This window comes from Lolium perenne, chromosome 7, assembly GCF_019359855.2.
Source record: "Lolium perenne isolate Kyuss_39 chromosome 7, Kyuss_2.0, whole genome shotgun sequence".
Taxonomy (NCBI): domain Eukaryota; kingdom Viridiplantae; phylum Streptophyta; class Magnoliopsida; order Poales; family Poaceae; genus Lolium; species Lolium perenne.
Genome location: NC_067250.2, coordinates 235,894,672 through 235,913,670, shown reverse-complemented (window position 1 = coordinate 235,913,670; position 18,999 = coordinate 235,894,672). Strand labels below are relative to the sequence as shown.

The 18,999-nt window shown below is 44.0% G+C and overlaps 1 long non-coding RNA gene across 1 annotated transcript; it reads left to right on the top strand.

Moving 5' to 3' along the window:
• The first annotated feature begins 16,383 nt into the window (after positions 1–16,383).
• LOC139834173 (uncharacterized) lies at positions 16,384–16,803 on the top strand. The gene is made up of 3 exons (XR_011749610.1): positions 16,384–16,505; positions 16,587–16,640; positions 16,726–16,803. It is a non-coding gene; the product is annotated as an uncharacterized lncRNA (long non-coding RNA).
• Positions 16,804–18,999: the final 2,196 nt, after the last annotated feature.

Here is an 18,999-nt window from a genome sequence, read left to right as displayed (position 1 = left end):
TCATTATTATGCATTTTCCGGCACTAACCTATTGACGAGATGCCGAAGAGCCAGTTGCTGTTTTCTGCTGTTTTTGGTTTCAGAAATCCTACAAAGGAAATATTCTCGGAATTGGACGAAATCAATGCCCAGGGTCCTATTTTTCCACGAAGCTTCCAGAAGACCGAAAGGGAAACGAAGTGGGGCGATGAGGCGCCGCCACACTAGGGTCGCGCGGCCTAAGGGGGCCCGCGCCGCCCTAGCGTGTGGGGCCCCTGTCAGCCCTCCGACTCCGCCCTTCCGCCTACTTAAAGCCTTCGTTGCGAAACCCTCTGTACCGAGAGCCACGATATGGAAAACCTTCCAGAGACGCAGCCGCCACCAATCCCATCTCGGGGGATTCAGGAGATCGCCTCCGGCACCCTGCCGGAGAGGGGAATCATCTCCCGGAGGGCTCTTCATCGCCATGATCGCCTCCGGATCGATGTGTGAGTAGTTCACCCCTGGACTATGGGTCCATAGCAGTAGCTAGATGGTTGTCTTCTCCTCATTGTGCTATCATGTTAGATCTTGTGAGCTGCCTATCATGATCAAGATCATCTATATGTAATGCTACATGTTGTGTTTGTTGGGATCCGATGAATATTGAATACTATGTCAAGTTGATTATCAATCTATCATATATGTTGTTTATGTTCTTGCATGCTCTCCGTTGCTAGTAGAGGCTCTGGCCAAGTTGATACTTGTAACTCCAAGAGGGAGTATTTATGCACGATAGTGGGTTCATGCCTCCATTGAATCTGGGACAGTGACAGAAAGTTCTAAGGTTGTGGATGTGTTGTTGGCACTAGGGATAAAACATCGATGCTTTGTCTAAGGATATTTGTGTTGATTACATTACGCACCATACTTAATGCAATTGTTTGTTGTTTGCAACTTAATACCGGAAGGGGTTCGGATGATAACCTGAAAGTGGACTATTTAGGCATAGATGCATGCTGGATAGCGGTCTATGTGCTTTGTCGTAATGCCCTGATTAAATCTCATAGTACTCATCATGATATATGTATGTGCATTGTTATGCCTTCTTTATTTGTCAATTGCCCAACTGTAATTCGTTCACCCAACATGCTATTTATCTTATGGGAGAGACACCACTAGTGAACTGTTGACCCCGGTCCATTCTTTACATCTGAAATACAATCTACTGCAATACTTGTTCTTTACTGTTCTTCGCAAACAAACGTCATCATCCACACTATACATCTAATCCTTTGTTTACAGCAAGCCGGTGAGATTGACAACCTAACTGTTACGTTTGGGCAAAGTACTTTGATTGTGTTGTGCAGGTTCCACGTTGGCGCCGGAATCCCTGGTGTTGTGCCGCACTACAATCCGTCACCAACGACCTTCACGTGATCCTTGACTCCTACTGGTTCGATAAACCTTGGTTTCTTACTGAGGGAAAACTTGCTACTGTATGCATCACACCTTCCTCATGGGATTCCCAACGGACGTGTGTTAACTGCACGCATCAAGCACTTTTTCTGGCGCCGTTGCCGGGGAACTGAAGAAAAGCTACATCACGGAAATTGCCAACTCCCACGGGAACAGCTCTTTTTCTGGCGCCGTTGCCGGGGAGATCAAGACACGCTGCAAGGGGAGTCTCCCACTTCCAATCTCTTTACTTTGTTTTTGTCTTGCTTTAAATTACTTTATTTGCTGCTTTGTTTGCTCTTATATCAAAAACACACAAAAAATTAGTTGCTAGCTTTACTTTATTTACTGTCTTGATCTCTATATTAAAAACACAAAAAAATTAGTTACTTGCATTTACTTTATTTAGTTTGCTTTATTTACTACTGTTAAAATGAATACTCCTGAAAACACTAAGTTGTGTGACTTCACTAGCACAAATAATAATGATTTCCTATGCACACCTATTGCTCCACCTGCTACTGCAGCAGAATTCTTTGAAATTAAACCTGCTTTACTAAATCTTGTCATGAGAGAGCAATTTTCTGGTGTTAGTTCTGATGATGCTGCTGCCCATCTTAATAATTTTGTTGAACTTTGTGAAATGCAAAAGTATAAGGATGTAGATGGTGATATTATAAAATTGAAATTGTTTCCTTTCTCCTTAAGAGGAAGAGCTAAAGATTGGTTGCTATCTTTGCCTAAGAATAGTATTGATTCATGGACTAAATGTAAAGATGCTTTCATTGGTAGATATTATCCTCCTGCTAAAATTATATCTTTGAGAAGTAGCATAATGAATTTTAAGCAATTGGATAATGAACATGTTGCTCAAGCATGGGAGAGAATGAAATCTTTGGTAAAGAATTGCCCAACCCATGGACTAACTACTTGGATGATCATCCAAACCTTCTATGCAGGATTGAATTTTTCTTCGCGGAACCTATTGGATTCAGCTGCTGGAGGAACCTTTATGTCCATCACTTTGGGGGCGGTGACAAAGCTTCTTGATGATATGATGATAAATTACTCTGAATGGCACACGGAAAGAGCTCCACAAGGTAACAAGGTAAATTCTGTTGAAGAAACCTCATCCTTGAGTGATAAGATTGATGTGATTATGTCTATGCTTGTGAATGGTAGATCTAATGTTGATCCTAATAATGTTCCTTTAGCTTCATTGGTTGCTCAAGAAGAGAATGTTGATGTGAATTTCATTAAAAGTAATAATTTCAACAACAATGCTTATAGGAATAATTCTGGTAACAACTATAGGCCATATCCTTCTGCTAATAGTAATGGTTATGGTAATTCTTATGGGAATTATTACAACAATAATAGGAGTGTACCCCTGGTCTTGAAGCCATGCTTAAAGAATTTATTAGTACACAAACTGCTTTTAACAAATCTGTTGAAGAAAAGCTTGGTAAAATTGATATTCTTGCTTCTAAGGTTGATAGACTTGCCTCTGATGTTGATCTTTTAAAATTGAAAGTTATGCCTAATAAGGATAATGATAATAATATTGTTACTACAGCAAATGCCATCCAAGTTCGAATTAATGAAAATATTAGATTGATGGTTGAATTGCATGCTAGGTGGGAAAGAGAAGAAAACGAAAAACTTGCTAAAGAGAGTAATGTAGCTAAAGTTTGGACTATTACCACCACTAGTAATGATAATGATTCACATGTTGCTAAACCTCCTACTATAAATGGTAAAATAATTGGTGTTGGCAATGTTTCTGCTCCTAGTGCAAAGCGTGCAAAACTGCCTGAAACTGCTGAAACTGTTTGTGATAAAACTGCTGAAATTTTTCTAAATATTGGGGACAATGATCCCATTGCTGTAGATCATAATGGTTTAGATTTTGATGATTTTCACATCTCTGAAGTTATAATGTTCTTACAAAAACTTGCTAAAAGTCCCAATGCTAGTGCTATAAATTTGGCCTTTACCAAACATATTACAAATGCTCTCATAAAAGCTAGAGAAGATAAACTAAAACTTGAAACTTCTATTCCTAGGAAGTTAGAAGATGGTTGGGAGCCCATCATTAAGTTGAAGGTCAATGATTTTGATTGTAATGCTTTATGTGATCTTGGTGCAAGTATTTCTGTTATGCCTAAGAAAATCTATGATATGCTTGACTTGCCACCATTGAAAAATTGTTATTTGGATGTTAATCTTGCTGATAATGCTATAAAGAAACCTTTGGGGAGGATTGATAATGTTCGCATTATGGTTAACAATAACCTTGTCCCCGTTGATTTTGTCGTCTTGGATATTAAATGCAATGCATCTTGTCCCATTATATTGGGAAGACCTTTTCTTCGAACTGTTGGTGCTACCATTGATATGAAGGAAGGTAATATTAAATATCAATTTCCTCTCAAGAAAGGTATGGAACACTTCCCTAGAAAGAGAATGAAGTTACCTTATGATTCTATTATTATAACAAATTATGATGTCGATGCTTCATCTCTTGATAACACTTGATTCACACTTTCTGCGCCTAGCTGAAAGGCGTTAAAGAAAAGCGCTTATGGGAGACAACCCATTATTTTACTTTTGCACTTTGTTTTATATTTGAGTCTTGGAAGTTGTTAATACTGTAGCAACCTATCCTTATATTTATTTTATTGCATTGTTGTGCCAAGTAAAGTCTTTGATAGTAAAGCCAATACTAGATTTGGATTACTGCGCAGAAACAGATTTCTTGCTGTCACGAATTTGGGCAGGGTTCTCTGTAGGTAACTCAGAACAATCTGCCAATTTACGTGCGTGATCCTCAGATATGTACGCAACTTTCATTCAATTTGAGAATTTTCATCTGAGCAAGTTAAGTGCCTCTGAAAAATTCGTCTTTACGGACTGTTCTGTTTTGACAGATTCTGCCTTTTATTTCGCATTGCCTCTTTTGCTATGTTTGATGGATTTCTTTGTTCCATTAACTTTCAGTAGCTTTGTGCAATGTCCAGAAGTGTTAAGAATGATTATGTCACCTCTGAATATATGAATTTTCAATTATGCACTAACCCTCTAATGAGTTTGTTTTGAGTTTGGTGTGGAGGAAGTTTTCAAGGGTCAAGAGAGGAGGATGATACAATATGATCAAGAAGAGTGAAAAGTCTAAGCTTGGGGATGCCCCCGTGGTTCATCCCTGCATATTTCAAGAAGACTCAAGCATCTAAGCTTGGGGATGCCTTGGGCATCCCCTTCTTCATCGACAACTTATCAGGTCACCTCTAGTGAAACTATATTTTTATTCAGTCACATCTTATGTGCTTTACTTGGAGCGTGTGTTTGTTTTTATTTTTGTTTTGTTTGAATAAAATCGGATCCTAGCATTCTTTGTTTGGGAGAGAGACACGCTCCGCTGTTGCATATGAACACATGTGTTCTTAGCTTTATTCTTAATGTTCATTGCGAAGGTTGAACTACTTCGTTCATTGATATATGGTTGGAAACGGAAAATGCTGCATGTGGTAAATGGTATAATGTCTTGAATAATTTGATATTTGGCAATTTTTGTGCTCATATAGATCATGTTTAAGCTCTTGCATCATGTACTTTGCACCCATTAATGAAGAACCACATAGAGCTTGTTAAAATTTGGTTTGCATGATTGGTCTCTAGAGTCTAGATATTTTCTGGTTAAGGTGTTTGAACAACAAGGAGACAATGTAAAGTCTTATAATGCTTACAATATGTTCATATGTGAGTCTTGCTGTACCATTTATACTTGAGTTTGCTTCAAACAACCTTGCTAGCCTAGCCTTGTATTGAGAGGGATTCTTCTCATGCATCCAAATCCTTGAGCCAAAAACTATGCCATTTGTGTCCACCATACCTACCTACCACATGGTATTTCTCTGCCATTCCAAAGTACACATTACTTGAGTGCTACCTTTAAACTTCTATTCTTTGCCTTTACAATATATAGCTCATGGGAAAATAGCCTTAAAAACTATTGTGGTGAAGAATATGTACTTATGTATCTCATTTCTTAATAAGTTGCTTGTTGAGCGGTAACCATGTTTCTGGGGACGCCATCAACTTTTACATTTGTTGAATATCATGTGAGTTGCTATGCATGTTCGTCTTGTCTGAAGTAAGGGCGATTTTCATGATCAAATGGTTTGAGTATGCATATTGTTAGAGAAGAACATTGGGCCGCTAACTAAAGCCTTGAATCATGGTGGAAGTTTCAATTTGGACACAAATCCTCAATCTCTTATGAGAATATTAACTGTTGTTGAATGCTTAAGCATTAAAAGAGGAGTCCATTATCTGTTGTCTATGTTGTCCCTGTATGGATGTCTAAGTTGAGAATAATCAAAAGCGAGAAATCCAATGCGAACTTTCTCCTTAGACCTCTGTACAGGCGGCATAGAGGTACCCCTTTGTGACACTTGGTTGAAACATATGTTATGCAATGATAATCCGTGTTAATCCAACCTAATTAGGACAAGGTGCGGGCACTATTGGTATACTATGCATGAGGCTTGCAACTTATAAGATGTCTTATACATAACACATATGATTTATTACTACCGTTGACAAAATTGTTTCTATGTTTTCAAAATGAAAAGCTCTAGCACAAAAATATTAATCCATGCTTCCCTCTGCGAAGGGCCATTCTTCTACTTTATGTTGAGTCAGTTTACCTACTTCTTTCTATCCTAGAAGCAAACACTCATGTAAACTGTGTGCATTGATTCTTACATGTTTACCTATTGCACTTGTTATATTACTTTGTATTGACAATTATCCATGAGATAAATATGTTGAAGTTGAAAGCAACTGCTGAAACTCATATCTTCCTTTGTGTTGTTTCAAAGCTTTCTACTAAGAATTCATTGCTATATGAGTAACTCTTATGCAAGTCTTATTGATGCTTGTCTTGAAAGTATTATTCATGAAAAGTCTTTGCTATATGATTCATTTGTTTACTCATTGTCTTCATCATTGCTTCGAATCGCTGCATTCATCTCATGTGCTTTACAATAGTATTGATCAGGATTATGATAGCATGTCACTTCAGAAAATATACTTGTTATCGTTTACCTACTCGAGGGCGAGTAGGAACTAAGCTTGGGGATGCTTGATACGTCTCAAACATATCTATAATTTCTTATGTTCCATGCTACTTTTATGATGATACTCACATGTTTTATACACATTATATGTCATTATTATGCATTTTCCGGCACTAACCTATTGATGAGATGCCGAAGAGCCAGTTGCTGTTTTCTGTTGTTTTTGGTTTCATAAATCCAACAAAGGAAATATTCTCGGAATTGGACGAAATCAACGCCCAGGGTCCTATTTTTCCACGAAGCTTCCAGAAGACCGAAAGGGAAACGAAGTGGGGCGACGAGGCGCCGCCACACTAGGGCCGCGTGGCCTAAGGGGGGCCCACACCGCCCTAGCGTGTGGGGCCCCTGTCAGCCCTCCGACTCCGCCCTTCCGCCTACTTAAAGCCTTCGTCGCGAAACCCTCCGTACCAAGAGCCACGATATGGAAAACCTTCCAGAGACACAGCCGCCGCCAATCCCATCTCGGGGGATTCAGGAGATCGCCTCCGGCACCCTGCCGGAGAGGGGAATCATCTCCCGGAGGGCTCTTCATCCCCATGATCGCCTCCAGATCGATGTGTGAGTAGTTCACCCCTGGACTATGGGTCCATAGCAGTATCTAGATGGTTGTCTTCTCCTCATTGTGATATCATGTTAGATCTTGTGAGCTGCCTATCATGCTCAAGATCATCTATTTGTAATGCTACATGTTGTGTTTGTTGGGATCCGATGAATATTGAATACTATGTCAAGTTGATTATCAATCTATCATATATGTTGTTTATGTTCTTGCATGCTCTCCATTGCTAGTAGAGGCTCTGGCCAAGTTGATACCTGTAACTCCAAGAGGGAGTATTTATGCTCGATAGTGGGTTCATGCCTCCATTGAATCTGGGACAGTGACAGAAAGTTCTAAGGTTGTGGATGTGTTGTTGGCACTAGGGATAAAACATCGATGCTTTGTCTAAGGATATTTGTGTTGATTACATTACGCACCATACTTAATGCAATTGTCTGTTGTTTGCAACTTAATACCGGAAGGGGTTCGGATGATAACCTGAAAGTGGACTATTTAGGCATAGATGCATGCTAGATAGCGGTCTATGTACTTTGTCGTAATGCCCTGATTAAATCTCATAGTACTCATCATGATATATGTATGTGCATTGTTATGCCTTCTTTTTTTGTCAATTGCCCAACTGTAATTCATTCACCCAACATGCTATTTATCTTATGGGAGAGACACCACTAGTGAACTGTGGACCCCGGTCCATTCTTTACATCTGAAATACAATCTACTGCAATACTTGTTCTTTACTGTTCTTCACAAACAAACATCATCATCCACACTATACATCTAATCCTTTGTTTACAGCAAGCCGGTGAGATTGACAACCTCACTGTTACGTTGGGGCAAAGTACTTTGATTGTGTTGTGCAGGTTCCACGTTGGCACCGGAATCCCTGGTGTTGAGCCGCACTACACTCCGTCACCAACGACCTTCACGTGATCCTTGACTCCTACTGGTTCGATAAACCTTGGTTTCTTACTGAGGGAAAACTTGCTACTGTACGCATCACACCTTCCTCTTGGGGTTCCCAACGGACGTGTGTTAACTGCACGCATCAAGCACTTTTTCTGGCACCGTTGCCGGGGAACTGAAGAAAAGCTACATCACGGAAATTGCCAACTCCCACGGCAACAACACTTTTTCTGGCGCTGTTGCCGGGGAGATCAAGACACGCTGCAAGGGGAGTCTCCCACTTCCAATCTCTTTACTTTGTTTTTGTCTTGCTTTACTTTACCTTATTTGCTGCTTTGTTTGCTCTTATATCAAAAACACAAAAAAAATTAGTTGCTAGCTTTACTTTATTTACTGTCTTGATCTCTATATTAAAAACACACAAAAATTAGTTACTTGCATTTACTTTATTTAGTTTACTTTATTTACTACTGTTAAAATGAATACTCCTGAAAACACTAAGTTGTGTGACTTCACTAGCACAAATAATAATGATTTCCTATGCACACATATTGCTCCACCTGCTACTGCAGCAGAATTCTTTGAAATTAAACCTGCTTTACTAAATCTTGTCACGAGAGAGCAATTTTCTGGTGTTAGTTCTGATGATGCTGCTGCCCATCTTAATAATTTTGTTGAACTTTGTGAAATGCAAAAGTATAAGGATGTAGATGGTGATATTATAAAATTGAAATTGTTTCCTTTCTCCTTAAGAGGAAGAGCTAAAGATTGGTTGCTATCTTTTGCCTAAGAATAGTATTGATTCATGGACTAAATGTAAAGATTCTTTCATTGGTAGATATTATCCTCCTGCTGAAATTATATCTTTGAGAAGTAGCATAATGATTTTTAAGCAATTGGATAATGAACATGTTGCTCAAGCATGGGAGAGAATGAAATCTTTGGTAAAGAATTGCCCAACCCATGGACTAACTACTTGGATGATCATCCAAACCTTCTATGCAGGATTGAATTTTTCTTCGCGGAACCTATTGGATTCAGCTGCTGGAGGAACCTTTATGTCCATCACTTTGGGGGCGGCGACAAAGCTTCTTGATGATATGATGATAAATTACTCTGAATGGCACACGGAAAGAGCTCCACAAGGTAAGAAGGTAAATTCTGTTGAAGAAACCTCCTCCTTGAGTGATAAGATTGATGTGATTATGTCTATGCATGTGAATGGTAGATCTAATGTTGATCCTAATAATGTTCCTTTAGCTTCATTGGTTGCTCAAGAAGAGAATGTTGATGTGAATTTCATTAGAAGTAATAATTTCAACAACAATGCTTATAGGAATAATTCTGGTAACAACTATAGGCCATATCCTTCTGCTAATAGTAATGGTTATGGTAATTCTTATGGGAATTCTTACAACAATAATAGGAGTGTACCCCCTGGTCTTGAAGCCATGCTTAAAGAATTTATTAGTACACAAACTGCTTTTAACAAATCTGTTGAAGAAAAGCTTGGTAAAATTGATATTCTTGCTTCTAAGGTTGATAGACTTGCCTCTGATGTTGATCTTTTAAAATTGAATGTTATTCCTAATAAGGATAATGATAATAAGATTGTTACTACAGCAAATGCCATCCAAGTTCGAATTAATGAAAATATTAGATTGATGGCTGAATTGCATGCTAGGTGGGAAAGAGAAGAAAACGAAAAACTTGCTAAAGAGAGTAATGTAGCTAAAGTTTGGACTATTACCACCACTAGTAATGATAATGATTCACATGTTGCTAAACCTCCTACTATCAATGGTAAAATAATTGGTGTTGGCAATGTTTCTACTCCTAGTGCAAAGCATGCAAAACTGCCTGAAACTGCTGAAACTGTTTGTGATAAAACTGCTGAATTTTTTCAAAATATTGGGGACAATGATCCCATTGCTGTAGATCATAATGGTTTAGATTTTGATGATTGTCACATCTCTGAAGTTATAAAGTTCTTACAAAAACTTGCTAAAAGTCCCAATGCTAGTGCTATAAATTTGGCCTTTACCAAACATATTACAAATGCTCTCATAAAAGCTAGAGAAGATAAACTAAAACTTGAAACTTCTATTCCTAGGAAGTTAGAAGATGGTTGGGATCCCATCATTAATATGAAGGTCAATGATTTTGATTGTAATGCTTTATGTGATCTTGGTGCAAGTATTTCTGTTATGCCTAAGAAAATCTATGATATGCTTGACTTGCCACCATTGAAAAATTGTTATTTGGATGTTAATCTTGCTGATAATGCTATAAAGAAACCTTTGGAGAGGATTGATAATGTTCGCATTATGGTTAACAATAACCTTGTCCCCGTTGATTTTGTTGTCTTGGATATTAAATGCAATGCATCATGTCCCATTATATTGGGAAGACCTTTTCTTCGAACTGTTGGTGCTACCATTGATATGAAGGAAGGTAATATTAAATATCAATTTCCTCTCAAGAAAGGTATGGAACACTTCCCTAGAAAGAGAATGAAGTTACCTTATGATTCTATTATTAGAACAAATTATGATGTCGATGCTTCATCTCTTGATAACACTTGATTCACACTTTCTGCGCCTAGCTGAAAGGCGTTAAAGAAAAGCGCTTATGGGAGACAACCCATTATTTTACTTCTGCACTTTGTTTTATATTTGAGTCTTGGAAGTTGTTAATACTGTAGCAACCTCTCCTTATCTTTATTTTATTGCATTGTTGTGCCAAGTAAAGTCTTTGATAGTAAAGCCAATACTAGATTTGGATTACTGCGCAGAAACAGATTTCTTGCTGTCACGAATTTGGGCAGGGTTCTCTGTAGGTAACTCAGAACAATCTGCCAATTTACGTGCGTGATCCTCATATATGTATGCAACTTTCATTAAATTTGAGCATTTTCATCTGAGCAAGTTAAGTGCCCCTGAAAAATTCGTCTTTACGGACTGTTCTGTTTTGACAGATTCTGCCTTTTATTTCGCATTGCCTCTTTTGCTATGTTTGATGGATTTCTTTGTTCCATTAACTTTCAGTAGCTTTGTGCAATGTCCAGAAGTGTTAAGAATGATTATGTCACCTCTGAATATATGAATTTTTAATTATGCACTAACCCTCTAATGAGTTTGTTTTGAGTTTGGTGTGGAGGAAGTTTTCAAGGGTCAAGAGAGGAGGATGATACAATATGATCAAGAAGAGTGAAAAGTCTAAGCTTGGGGATGCCCCCGTGGTTCATCCCTGCATATTTCAAGAAGACTCAAGCATCTAAGCTTGGGGATGCCCAAGGCATCCCCTTCTTCATCGACAACTTATCAGGTCACCTCTAGTGAAACTATATTTTCATTCAGTCACATCTTATGTGCTTTACTTGGAGCGTCTGTTTGTTTTTATTTTTGTTTTGTTTGAATAAAATCGGATCCTAGCATTCTTTGTTTGGGAGAGAGACACACTCCGCTGTTGCATATGAACACGTGTTCTTAGCTTTATTCTTAATGTTCATTGCGAAGGTTGAACTACTTCGTTCATTGATATATGGTTGGAAACGGAAAATGCTGCGTGTGGTAAATGGTATAATGTCTTGAATAATTTGATACTTGGCAATTGTTGTGCTCATATAGATCATGTTTAAGCTCTTGCATCATGTACTTTGCACCCATTAATGAAGAACTACATAGAGCTTGTTAAAATTTGGTTTGCATGATTGGTCTCTAGAGTCTAGATATTTTCTGGTTAAGGTGTTTGAACAACAAGGAGACGATGTAAAGTCTTATAATGCTTACAATATGTTCATATGTGAGTCTTGCTGTACCATTTATACTTGAGTTTGCTTCAAACAACCTTGCTAGCCTAGCCTTGTATTGAGAGGGATTCTTCTCATGCATCCAAATCCTTGAGCCAAAACCTATGCCCTTTGTGTCCACCATACCTACCTACCACATGGTATTTCTCTGCCATTCCAAAGTACATTACTTGAGTGCTGTCGTCGTGGTGAACAAACAGATGCCATAGGATGGCTTAATTTGGGGCCGAATGGACGCTAGAGGATTCGGGGGAGGGTTTGTGATTAGATGAGATGAACTTCCGGATGGTTTCCTCAAGAACTTAGCCGAGGCTAGAGGTTGAAGAAGAAAGACACAAGGAAGAACTCGCTCTAGATCACTTTCTTCATTGATTTTCACAGGTTACAGGTTTGTGTTTTCAGAATCTCTCCCTCTGTGTTCCGTGCATGCGTGTGAGGAGGGCTGCCCCCTCTCCTTATAAGGGGAGAGGGTGGCTTACAGGGCAAGAAACCCTAATGGCATCTTTGACTAGACAAACTACTTTACAAAGCTACTTTAATCATAGATGAGACCGGGGTCTCCTTTAATCAGGGATGCTAACGTCCTCCGGCTTCTTTCATCGTCATCCTCCTCTTTATCGTCAGCCCTTCGTTTAAAGCTACTTTGCTTAGCTCATCTTTGTCTTCTAGCTTTGGAGAGGATCTTTGACCAGTCCTGCCGACTTGCTCTGCTTTCCGGTAGCCCGGTGTCTTTCCTATCCGGTTCCGGTATACCTCTCCTGAGGATACCGGCTTAGCCCCGCTTAGCCAAACGCTTATCTTGTGCTCCGGTATAAACATTAAACCGGTATCTTGATGGCTCAAACCATCCGGTTTGGCATGCCTTTGGCATACCGGGGGTCATCCCCCCAACATTAGTCCCCGAAGCTGGTATAGTCTGGCGGATTCTATCCAACAGACCATGCCAGGTTCTCACGTCTTTGGATACCGGTTTAATCTATCCGGTGCTGGGCTAGGATCCGGCATCTTTGCCCGGATTCCCGTTATCTCTCTTTGCAAGACATTTTCCGGTATCTTATCCTTCGGCATCTTAGTCATTAAACACTTCCTCGGCGAAGTCGAGAATATCTTGGGCCCCGCGCCTGTCAGTGACATGCGCACTGTGACTGACTTGTCAGTGTCAGGGGTCACTTCCCTTCGGCTTCCGCGCGCGCATTAACTGCCTCATAGCGAATCCTGGCCTCCGCTCTGGATCCGTGTGCACTTCCCTGTGGCCTTCTATTTTTACGCGTGTATCGCCACGCCACGTGGTGGCCCGTGGAGCGAACCGTCGCGGCCCACGATCCGAACCACCGAGGCCCAGCGGTTTTCGGCCCACTTCTCCCTCTTCCCTTATAAGGCGAAACCGGTCCTTCTTCTTCCTCTTCTCGCATTCTCCACTTCTTCGTGCTTAGTGCTTTTCCCCTCTGCGCCTCCGCCGCTCCGTTCGCCGTTCGAGCTCTGCCGCCCGGTGAACTTCCGCTGCTGCCCCGCCGGACGCCGCTGAACTTCACCGCGTGAAGAACCTCTGCGGCACTCCTGTCGCAGTTGCGGCATTGGCGTTTCCTCGAGTTCTTCCTCATCTCGCCGTCGACGGACCTCCTCGTCGACCGTAGGCTCACCATCCCTCCGGCGAACCTCTTCTTCTGCAACTCCGCCGCCTCAGGTTAGGCCCGATACTTTTTTACTTCTTCTCTCTTAGCTTTCCAGATCTTGAGCCGGTAGAGTATTTATTCCCTCTTTATTTTGCTTTTTCTCTTACTCGTAGATCTTCGCGCGAGGGTCTTTCTGGGGAAAACTGTTTTTCAGTAGATTCCGGCGTCGCCCAGATCTATATGTCTAACGAAGAGTCTCTTCCCACCTCCTCCTCTTGTAGCCAAGGCGGTAGTACTTCGGACGGGCAAACTGAAGATCTCGCCCGGATGGAAATGGAATCCAGCAAGGATCAAGAGGTCGGCACCTCCAGCCGGGCCCCCGGAAAGGATCTTTCCGGTATCACACGTGGAGCCTGGAGGGGTTCCGACGTGACTCAATATGAGATCGACTGGCTTTACCGGTCCAGGAGAATACCGGAAGGAGTCTCCTGCCGACTTCCTCGTGACGAGATCGAACCGGCGCTTGAACCCGGTGAGGTCGTTGTTTTCCTTGCTCACTTTGAGCGTGGCTTCGGCCTTCCTGCCTCCGATTTCTTCCGCCAATTCCTTGATTTCTATAGACTCCAACCTCACCACCTTCCCGGCAATGCCGTTTTTTACCTTTCTTGCTTTGTGGCCTTCATGGAAGGCTACATCGGCATCCGTCCCGCTCGCGAGACGTTTGCACGCTTCTTTTCTCTTCGGATCAACTCGGTCCAGGGCAAGGACATTCCCAAGCCCAAACCCCCCGTACAATGCGGGTCCTGTATCATCGGCTCCCGCCAAGGGAGCCCCTTTTTTAAGTTTAACGGCCTCGAGTCTTGCCGGTTGTGGCAGACAACGTTCTTCTACGTGAAGAACAAGAGCGCCACTGACCTCATCAACTTGCCGGCGTTCAACCCGGCACCGCCCGCCAAGATTAACTGGAACTACAACCCTGGTACGGATCACACAGAGACGAACCGGGTGGTACGCTTCATGTTGAAGCTGATGAACAAAACCAACATTTGCTCCGACGATATCATCCGCACCTTCATCAGCCGCCGGGTGCTTCCCCTCAAGCGTCGCGTTCACAAGATGAGCGAGATGTACGGCCCCGGCGATCCCACCAAGATCACCGGCCTGCCCTTGAGCAAGGCAGATGTGGTCCTGAAGGCTAGCCAAATATGCCAAACGGACATGCCGGTTGATTGGGAATGGGGCCTCCGTCCTCTCAGCTCCACGAATCCTCCGTCCCAAGAAGTAAGAAATTATGCGACTCGGGTCGTTTTATCGGTAACTTTATACTACGGCTAATTATTTTTCTTGCTTGTTTCCAGGCCAAGGACCGCTTCCCCCGCATCGATTCAGACCGGCGAGGTCCTTGCCAGAAGCGTGCTCTCGACAAGTTCGACCCGGACCCTTTCATTCACTGGCAGGATCTGAAGATGGGCCGGACTCCAGCCTCGCGCCTCGGCAAGTCTCCGCCGGAACCAGCCGGTTCGTCTGACGACCTGACCTTGCTTGAGGTAGCTCTTCTGTTTGATCTCTCATATTCTTTTGTTATTGTTCTTCTGTAGACATTCTCTCAGCCAACATCAACCCACAGGTCCATGAGCACGTCACCCCACTGCAGGCCGAGGTTGGCCAGGAGTTCCTGGACAAACTTATGGACCAAGGCCAGAAGAACAATGCTCCGGCTGCTGACGCCGGCCCTAGCCAAGCTCCTCCTGCCAAACGCCCTCGGACTGAAGTCATTGGGGGAAAGCAGGTAGGCACGAAGCGCTACAAGCACAAGAAGATGTCGGTTTCTTCCGGGTAAACTTTTTTACTTCTCTTTTTGTATGTTTTGTTCTTACCAAGTTCCTTTCCGGTTGCTTTTTTCCAATTCGTCCTTTTTCTCTCTTTCAGCCCTCCGCTTGAGCTTGGCTCCAAGCCGGAGGGCTCTGCCGGCTCCGCAAGGACCTCAACTCCTCCTCCTCACTCAAGTCCGGCACCATCTGGTGCCGGCAACACCTCTGCCTCCCCTCCGGGAGGCACTACAAGTTCGGGGCGCGCGGCCCCTACACCTCCTGATCACCGCGCGGAGGAGGATCTCGCCTCCCCTCCAGAAACCCAGGATACCGGCGCCAGCAACACCGGCGCCGACGACACAGTTGCCGGGCAGGCGGAACCTCTGGTTCCTCCTGGCCCGAAGAAGAAGAAGAAGAAGCAGCCAAGCTCTTCCCCCAGCAAGACCGCGCCGGACACTTCCGCGCCGGCCTCTTCTGCACCGCAACCGGAAGCTCTCACCCTCGATCCTACCGGGACTACACCGACACCGTCACCAAGCCAAGGGCCTCCCGCGGCCAAGCCAGAACCGCCGCCGACGACCCCCAAGATCACCCAGTTCCTCAAGCCTGGGGCGTCCCGCGGAAAGGCTGTGGATGGCAGCGCATCAACCGGCTCGCAGCCTTTAGTGCTGCATGTCAGGCCTGCCGCCGCTGCGGCCCCGGAAAAACCTTCCGGCCTCCTGGGCCGAATTGTTGAGCTGAAACGTGAGGGCAAGGACCTGGGGTACCTTCTCCCCTACGCCCAAAAATGGAACGATGCGGACATCTCTGCATCCACCCGTGGCTTGGGGAAGGACCGCCTTCCAGCGCCAGATCCCGCTGGGCCTCGGTCCACTGAAGAACACTTCATGCGGCTCAAGCGTGCCGTGAAGGAGTTCGACAGTGCGTGGTACGACGCCACCAGCAATGTGGTGGTAAGTTTCGCCAACCTTCTTGTAATTTTTGTTGATGCCGGTTTCTTTCTTTCCGGATCTTGTCTATCCTCCCAGTCCCCGAGTTTCGTGTTGAGAGCGTAGCTCTTAGCGCGAAACTTAACTAGAAACGCGCGAAACCGGCATAGCCAGTCCCCGAGTTTCGGGTTAAGATCTTTGTTTCTTTCTTTCTCACAATTATCTTCCTTTGAACAGAGCACCGCGGATGCCCGGAAGCAGCTCTTCGAGGAGCTTCTGTGGGAGCATCGGGACCTTGCCGAGGCCCACAGCCACTGCCAAGGTCTGTTTCCTTTCTTTTCCTCCGGCATCTTTTCACCGGAATGTTTTCTTCTTTGATACTTACGCATCTTTTGTTCAACAGCTGTTCCGGAAGCTACCATCGAGGCCCTCAAGGCCCAGATTGCCACGCTTCAAGGTATCACTCTTTCTTTTCCGGTTAACCCGTTCTTTTTTCATTTTATCAGTTGCCACTTGCTAACACCCTTCTTTCTGGTATCTAGGCGAGAAAGAGCAGCTCATCAAGGAGCACCACGAGGCACTGGACGTCCAGAAGACCGCCTCTAGGGAGCTTAAGGAACAAGCTATGCAAGCCGCGCTCCAGCATGAGCAAGCTCTGAAGGATGCCCGGGCTGCAGCCGAGGCCAGGCTGGCGGAGGTCGTGGAGGATTCCACGAACTCCAACACGGTGCTGACGACGGAGCTGGAGGAGGAAAGGAAGGCGCGGAAGGCAGCAGAGCACCTTATTGAGGTCATGACCACTGATCATAAAGAATATGATCGGCTGGTTATGCAGATTGATGCGCTGGCTCTCCGTAAGTCCTTGCCTCGTCCCTTCTTTCACTTATAAGCTTTCTCCTTTTGAAAATGTATCTGTGTTCCTTTTCCTTCCGGCATACTGCTTTCCGGTATCTTGTGCTTATGCTTTTCCCTTCTTCCTGTAGAACACTTCCCGGACTCCCAGGCACACGCCGTGAAAAAGGTGACGAAGGATCGGGTGGCGCGGAAATTTCCCAATATGGATGCGCACTGGGACGGGTACGACTATCTGGTCGCCCTCTCCGCTCGAGTCCAACACATGCGCTCAGTGGACCGCACCCTTGTCGATCTACCGGATGCTGCCATCCAAATCTTCAAGGTGCTGTGGCCGGAAGAAGCCATGCCGGCCAACATCACCCTCACCGCCAACCGGCTGAAGGAAGCAGGGCGCCGGATTCGTGAGTGGCAATGCTCTGCAGCTCGCGCTGGAGCTGACACCGCGCTTCGCTCCGCGTGCTCCTGGTATCCGGAGTTGGATCTGGACGCACTCCAAGGCGTACGCCAAGATGCTCCTACCGACGTGGATCCGGTTCTTACCGCAAAGCGGCAGGATCGGGCCTACCGGCTTGCTCAGTATGCCGAGGTCCGCACCTTCATCCGTCCCCCTGCTGATGTCAAGGACTACCTCAGCGATGAGGAAGAAGAAGAGGGAGATGAAGATGAGGATGCCGAGGATGTGCTGCCGGAAGCTCCCGAGGCCAGCGCTGCTCCCCCTGAAGCCCCCGTTGCTTGAACAACCTTATCTGCTCCTGCTTGCTTGATAACAGAACTTGTTAAATTCTACCCCGGTATGCCGGGGTTTATGATGTAAGCTAAAACTCATCCTTTTGGTTTGTTGGTACAACAATCTATGCCGGTGTCTTGCACATCGGTAACCTATTAAGTTATGTTGGTTTGCTACTTAGCACTTTGCTTATTGTTTCAACTTTTGTCTTGCACTGCAATTATTCCGAAACTGTTTCCGCATCCAATTCGATGCACACTTGGCTCTTTTGCTTTGGCTGTGCCTACCTTCTCTGGGCGTTTTTGGCGTATGAGCACAAAGTTCTTTCACCAAGCAAGCATTTTCTTGAACTTAGAAATAACTCGAAATTTTTGTAAAGAACCGGTATAACCGGGGTTAGTTAAATTTTTCCGGATTGTTCTTTCCCGCTCTCGTTCTTCGTAGTTCATGTGCTTATCCCCTACCGGTTTATCTTGCTTGCCATGAAGCCGGGTTGTGGACAGCAGCAGAGTCGAAGACTCCGGTAGGGTTTAGCACACTACTAAACTGGAAAGAAAAAACGTTCAATAAGCAACCGGTAAACTGAAAAAATAAACAAGTTACATGCAACCTTAGTGGGGTAGTCCCCGAGATTCATTCAAGGTTCTGACATCTTTTATTCATAGCAATTAAGGTACAAAAAGGAACTTCTTACACCACAACTTCAAGAGTAGAAAGGACGCAACAGAGCTACATTCCACGGTCGTTTGGTCTCCTCTCCGGATTTGTCCGCCTTCCCTTTCTTCCATTCCTGCGCATCAATTAAGTAATAGGCATCATTGTGGAGAGCCTTGCTCACAATGAAGGGTCCTTCCCATGGGGGGGACAACTTGTGCCGGCCTTCAGTGCGCTGCACTAGGCGTAGCACTAGGTCCCCTTCCCGGAATACTCTCGGGTTAACCTTCCGGCTGTGATAGCGTCTGAGGTTTTGCTGGTAAATGGCTGTTCTTGCCAATGCTAATTCCTTTGCTTCTTCTAGCAAGTCCACATCATCTTCTCGGGCCTCCTTTACCTCTTCTTCGGTATAGAGTTGCACCCTTGGCGAATCAAGGAGAATGTCGGTTGGTATGACCGCTTCTGCTCCATAAACCATGAAGAATGGAGTGTATCCGGTAGACCGGTTTGGAGTTGTTCTTATACTCCACAGTACTGATGGTAGCTCATCGAGCCAACACCCCGGTGATTTTTCCACCGC